At 31.0% G+C, this 7,222-nt stretch overlaps 1 long non-coding RNA gene across 2 annotated transcripts; it reads left to right on the top strand.

The window, feature by feature from the left end:
- Nucleotides 1-3,292: 3,292 nt before the first annotated feature.
- LOC145612468 (uncharacterized) lies at nt 3,293-5,326 on the top strand. Of its 2 annotated transcripts, none has more exons than XR_014106609.1 (4): nt 3,293-3,431; nt 3,950-4,011; nt 4,141-4,196; nt 5,158-5,326. It is a non-coding gene; the product is annotated as an uncharacterized LOC145612468 (long non-coding RNA). The 2 variants fall into 2 exon arrangements; XR_014106608.1 differs by having other exon boundaries at nt 4,123-4,196.
- The last annotated feature ends 1,896 nt before the right edge of the window (nt 5,327-7,222 follow it).

The following is a 7,222-nucleotide window of genomic DNA, read 5'->3' as shown; positions in this document are numbered from 1 at the left end:
AATTGTGTTTATTTTATATAATTAACGATTATATATGCGTTAATTAAATATAAGTAACGATAACATATTTATGTTTTGTTTATATGATTTTTATTACTTAAGATGGCCCTTTGCTTCTTCTCTTGGGTATGCATCGATCTCCATTCTTTCTGTACCACAATTAGTAAGCAACCAATCCAATAGCTCCACCACAAGTGGTAAAATATTTAAAAATACTTGACGCCCCCTCTCCATTAAAGAAAGGCCATTAGAGTTATTGCAAGGAGCTAAGAACATATGGCTTAACATAGTATTTTATTATTATTATTATTTTTTTAATAATAGTATTTTATTATTTAAATACAAATAATAATGATAATACAATTTTGTATATATTATATATTATTATTATTATTATTTGTAGGTTATTATTATTTAGGTAGGTATTATTCAAATTAACTAAGGACAATATATAAAATTCCCAAGCGATTAGCTTAAACATTGGATCTACAAAATTAACTTAGCTTGGTTAAGAAAAATATCTTACCTAAGCTAATTTGCTTAAGAAATAAATTTGTCAAAAAGATAGGTTAAGGCATTAATTAAATTAAATGTAAAAGGTAATTAACATGTGTACTAATATATGATAAGGCGCTCCTAAAAACGTCTCTACGCCACGTAGACCCCCTCACTACGCCATGTCATTCACTCAACTCCTTATTACGCCACGTCATCCACTCAATTCCTCAATGTGTCACATCATCTGCACTACCAACAATATTTCATGTTGCCTCAACTGTTTAAAAAAAAAAACATATATGGATGAAAAGGTTAGAACCCTTAACCTTTTTGAAGAAATGTTATTCTCTAACCATATAGGCAAATTGTTGGTTATGCTTTAATGTTCCACACTAAATAGTATTATACAATAAAAGTACTGAATATACATATTACATTCACAATAATACACTATTAAATGCTCTTAAAAAATAACACTTGCACAACTACAATAGGAGTATCTTGCGGCAACGCCTGGGCTACTCACTAGTTGAAATTAAATAGGAGTAGAATCAAAGACCCGTGTTTTGTCTATTAATGTTTACCAAAGTCTCTGAGTATATACAAATAGCGCTAATAATCTAGGGGTCGTTGGATTCAGTAATCTTTCATGCACTGATATAGGCCCTATTTGGTAGTAAGCTTATTGCGAGTATATTAGCTTCTTTGACTAACTTTAGCTGATTGACTAGTCAAACTAGCTAATACAAGTGTTTGGTAGTAAGCTTATTAAAAGAGCCTATTCCACTAAATAAGCTATTTTTGGAAAAGCTCATTGTAGGAGCTTTTTCAATTAGGTTAATCATTAATTATTGTGAAATGACACTTATCACCTCATTTAATTTAAAATCTTGTCTAAATTAACGACCTACCCCACAAAGAGTAAAAAACCGTGCATGACACGGGACTAACCTGATTAGTAACTAAACTTATGCTCCATACTTCTTCAATATGTGACATTATATTGAATAAATTAGATAAAAATATATAAAGGCAATGAAAAAAAGAGTAAAACTAACAACGCGTGTGTTGTCTATTGTATAATAAGTTCGTTTGAATATAGAAATAGCGCTAATATAGGGGTCATTGGATTAACTAAGCTGTAATGCATTGGTATAGAATCTCATAGTTGTGCGATATGAAATCTATGTCCCATAACAATATAGATTGGTTAAGGTGTAATCATTGAATAGAGGATAAAAACATGAATAGTATTACATTAATAACTACACTTATGCTCCGTACTTCAATATGGGACATTATATTGACAAAATTAGATACACATAAATAGTAAATGAAATTAAAAACGAGTAAAACCAACAACGCGTGTGTTGTCTATTGTACAATAAGTTTGTTTGAATATACAAATAACGCTATTATAGGGGTCATTATATTCAATAAGCTGGAATTGAATGCATTTGTATAGAATCTCACAGTTGTGTGATATGGAATCTATAATATCCTACAACAATTTAAATTGGTTAAGGTTTAATCATTGAATATAAGCTTATATATATAGTAAATGAAATTACAAAACAATAAAATATATAAACCAACAACGCGTGTGTTGTCTATTGTATGGTAAGTTAGTTTGAATATACAAATAGCGCTATTATAGGGATCGTTGTATTCACTAAACTGGAATTTAATGCATTGGTATAGAATCTCATAGCTGTGTGATATGGAATCTATATCCCATAACAATATAGATTGGTTAAGGTTTAATCATTGAATAGAGGCTCAAACATGAATGACCCATAACAATATAGAATGGTTATGGTTTAATCATTGAATAGAGGCTCAAACGTGAAGGGTATTACATTAATAACTACATTTATGCTCCGTACTTCAATATGTGACATTAAATTGACTATGAGATTCTATACAGATGCATTCAATTCACTAAGTGTAAAACCAACTACGCGTGTGTTGTCTATTGTATAATAAGTTAGTTTGAATATACAAATAGCGCTATTATGGGGGTCGTTGTATTCACTAAGCTTGAATGCATTACTTAACTCGTAGTGCATAATATGTTTACCTAGCAATGAAGTTGTTTAAAATGATGTCCGGAATAATTTGGGATCATTAATTCCTCCATTGTCATTTTATTAACATACTTTATTGTTGTGTTCTAGATGATTTACAATCAACTCGGGTGTGAATAATGACAAAAATAAGAAATACTTCGTATAATCTTTACAAGTAAGGAGATTATACTATTTTATATCTTCATAATTGTTTTTTTACTTTTATAAATACTTTTTGTAAGCTCACATTTCCCAAAGTAGTTTTAGGAGATATCATTTTATTTTTTTTAATTATTTATACCACAAAATTCTCCAAATGACTCTATACGAAATTACAGACATTGGAGCACTGCTTGGAAGCTTATCTAACACTCTAGAAGGTCATTGTCTCTTTAAATTAGCTTCTAACCCTAGCCATTCAATATATTGAAAAAAAAAATTATGAACAAAATCAATATCTAGAATTGGCGGTACATTAAAATTTCAGAAGCGTTAAATTAAATTTTCAAAAAAGTTCAAACCTTTAAGCGCACAAATTCATTTTATTTCCCTCGTACTGTATTACACTATTATGAAGAATACGAACCCTTTTACGAAGTAATTTTTTTGTTTAACCCTTATTCTCTAAATAGCTACAAACCCATCTTTCTCTATACTCTCAATTCACCCTTTTCCAGCCACCTCTCCTTCTACTTTCTCTACTCTGATTGTGTGGGAGGCATTAGTGAAAGGCCAATGCGCTGCTAACAGCCGCGACGACTATCACCATTAACACCGGCGAAGTCAAGCTGAAAGCCACCCTTTCTGAAGTGAAATTCGACTATAGCCAAGCTTCAACATCTTCTATACCATGTGCTCAAACAAGTAATTCCTTCTCTTTTTATCTCTCTACTTTAAAGTTTCCTTCAATTTATAAAATTAACCCTGAATTTTTGAGGTTTCAATTTATGAATCTATTTAGGGTTTTAGACAAGCAATTAAATATGACATACAACAAGAAGATGGTAATACGTATCGCAAGGTGAAATCTCTCTCATTTTTCTTTCATAGATCTGATTTTAATTTTGATTTTTTTTGGTGTTTGATTGTTTTTTTTAATTTATTGCTTTTGATATTGGGGGAATGGTGAATCGTGGTGAGTTTAAGAACCCTAAATTTGGATCGATTTGTTGCTTGTTTTGATTTGGATTGATTTGGGTTTCCATAGTAGTTGCTTTGAAGTTGACTAAATTTCCATATTCGTGCTTTTCAGCTTCTTTGTAAATGACCTTCACCAGTTAGTTTTTCATTTTTAATTTTATATTAACTATTTGATATTGCAATTTGTTTGATAATAGTTGGTTTTTTTTATTGAACTTTTGGTTGTGCAAATATATGTGCAGGGACCGGAGATCTAGCAAGAGTAATTTCTTATGAATTCAAAACCCCCTTCTTCATGGCTAAGGTATCTTTTTAAATATGATAGCCTCTTTATTGTTCTAAATGTTGTTGATTTCTTATTTGTGGAAAGTTATTAGTACTTTGGATATACCATTATGCTAATTTACATGATCAGTTTGCTCCATATTTGAAGGTATATGATATGATCCCCTGCTAATGATTTTATGTTGGTTAAGCCTTGGTATCAAGGTATACTACATTACTTATCCATCTTATCTAATGTATTTTGTTTGATATACTATAAAGTATTCATTTAATTGTGTTTAATATTTATTTTTATTTTTTGTTTGGAGAACTTATAGTTGGGTACCGGGTTGAAGTTAGAGTTTGGAGGATTTGGATTGTGATATTGTTGTTGTTCCTTTGAATTACTTTCTTGTAATGTACTTAGATAATATATTTGAGTTGTGAAATGGTAAACATGGTTTGAGATTTGTGCGTTTGTCATTGTTTGACCTCTTTGTGAAGTGTAATCCAGCTTTAAATCCCTTTTAAAAGGTTACAAGATAATTTAATTGAATGATCCTTGATAGTATTTGGGTAATTCTCATGTCTGATTCACTCACCATTTGTTGGATGTCATAAGGAATTTAAAAGTTCATTATTATATTTTGGCTTTGAGAACTTATCAATCTTGAAACTTTTGCTCTGTTTATTTGATAACCTGTCAATGTTTGAGATAATTTGGTTTCAGTACTTGTGAGTCGCAATTTTCTTAATAAAATGCTTCACAGAAAGCATATATTTTGGGTGGGTTGTGTAAAACTTTATGTTCTGTGATTCACTAGTACATTAGTTGTATAGCTTTGCATGTGATTGGATTTGTTTATTTAGTTTCCTTTAGATTAGGTTTGTGCTTAGTCTTAGTGATGTTGTGGAGGAGGTTTTATTGATCTAGTGAACTTGACAATTTGCTAATCATATCTTGACTGAGAAATTGTTGTGTAGATATGAAAGGTATGGGTTTCAATTGGTATTAACTTTGCAACTTATGAATTTTAAAATAAAGAAAAGGTGTGAGCAATTTAGTTGAATTACGATTCTCTTGGCACATACAACTTCGCAACATCTAGTTATGCTTAAGATGTTAATTATGAAGTATGTTATTGGGGCTCTTACATGCAATTCCTTTTCTTTTATATGTGAACAGATTAAACTTTGTAACGGTCTTGATTGTTCAAGCTTGAAGATTGTTGATGCTAGTGTGAACTGAGACAACCGTATATTTTGAATTGAGGTGGCCTGGTGATAATGTATAGTCCATTTTTTTTAAAGAGATGTGCAGTGCACTTTGTATTACAAGCATGCCTTCATCAAATTTTTGTACAATTAATTATATTATGAGACAATATGAATAGATATTAAATATAAATTCTTTTGTACAAGTATACAATCAGTTGATACAATAAGTAAGTCTAATCAGTTCATATAATCAGCTAGTCAAAATCAGGTAACGGATCTCAGCTTCAACTTGATTTGCTGAAAGATGGGTGAGTTAGCTGATTTTGACTAGTTGATTATATGCACTGATTTGGCTTACTATAATGTTCGGATTAAAATGAGAAATAAATTTAAGTACACATAAACCAAATAATTTATAATTTTTAAAGAGTTTGTTGAGAAAATAAGTAGGTGTTTTGGTCTAAATGTCGCTATAGTTTATTATTTTTACCAATATTGTCATGTATTATAATTTTTTTTTACTAAATAGTTGCCGGGTTAGGTCTTTTTACCAAATTATCCCCCGGAGTCTTTTTTAATTACATATTTGGTCAATTTAACCAAATAGTTTCCATGCTCCATGTAAACATTTGGTATTCTGTAATATTTGGGCTCTAATATACATGAAATTGTAATAAGGACATTAGACAAGTGGTGGAAAAGGCTCGTTAAAATTAATAATTTTAAAAAAACAAACAATAAATTGGTGGAATAGCAAGATGAACTCTGTGTGTAACACTGCGCATTAAATCTCTTATATCTGTTACTATCTTAATTTTAACTAATTTTAAAAAATGGAGGTATGGCTCCGCCCCTGTTACGTCACCTGCTAGGGTTTCCTACCTTCCAACTACCTTCATCGGACATTACCCCCCATTTTCCAAGTATCAAATTTCAACTCTGTGTGGAAGGTAAGTTGTATGAAGTGGCCTATGTCTATAATTTACAATAGTACGGTCGTTGAATCCTCTCCACTTTATAAATTCGTCGTTTCATATTGATTTTAATCGCAGAATCGATTTTGATTGGGAATGGGTCACATTCAGCTGGGCAAAAGGAGCCACACATGTACTCAAGCTAGTGATGATGAAGTCAATTGTGAAGCCGCACCTGTAAGTAATTACTCCTAAGGCTTATAATTCTAATATAATCACAGCACAAGTATAGGAATTCTAGTCTACTAAGTAATTTGAATCAATCTTCAATGTATATTATTCATACGGTCATATAGATACAATCAAATTTCTGACAAGGGTAACTTATATTTTCTTTGACATTTTATGTTATGAATTGTTTAAGTATGTGTGTTTAAGTTTTACAAACTGTTCATTTGCTTTGTTAATGTCGTTTATTTTCAAACTTAATTAAACCTTTTATATCCGGGTATTTAAAAAACTTAATGCAGATTGCAACATTTTAAATTGGATTTGTGCAAAAAACAATTGATCTCCACTGTGGATTGTTTAAGGTGATGCTATTGTCTTTGTTGATAGTGATAGTTTCCCATCAATTGTAACAAAAGAATTGTTAGCGGTGGCCTAACCATTTTGGTATGTATATAGGATAACTCTGTAAGTTTGGGTGGTCATGTGAAGGCAAAAGGGCAGGTTATTAAAAAATTTTCTGATGCATTTCACAGAGTGAGTTACTTGACTTGATTGCATATACAGTATTTTGTTGTTTGTCATTTATTTGTAACCACTCAAGTTTTGTGATAATTTTTGTTGTCTGTAATCTATCAGCCCCCAAATATGAATTGCCGGGTTGAATCATTTGGTAGAATATGCCAGAAATTTGACGAAAGGAAAACCAAATGGGTATGTGAGATGGGATTTGGAGGATTACTCCATTTAGCTTTCAATATGCATCTACCTCGGCAGTTAGCATACTGGATCATGACGCGCATTGATCCTTTAAATAGGTCCTTATGTGGTACAAATGGTCGGTCATTCCACTTATCCAAGAACCAAGTGCATTGGATTTTAGGAATTCCT

This window comes from Chenopodium album, chromosome 24, assembly GCF_948465745.1.
Source record: "Chenopodium album chromosome 24, dcCheAlbu1.1, whole genome shotgun sequence".
Lineage (NCBI taxonomy): Eukaryota > Viridiplantae > Streptophyta > Magnoliopsida > Caryophyllales > Amaranthaceae > Chenopodium > Chenopodium album.
The sequence above is the reverse complement of the archived record's forward strand: the minus strand, read 5'-3'. Positions and strand labels throughout refer to the sequence as shown.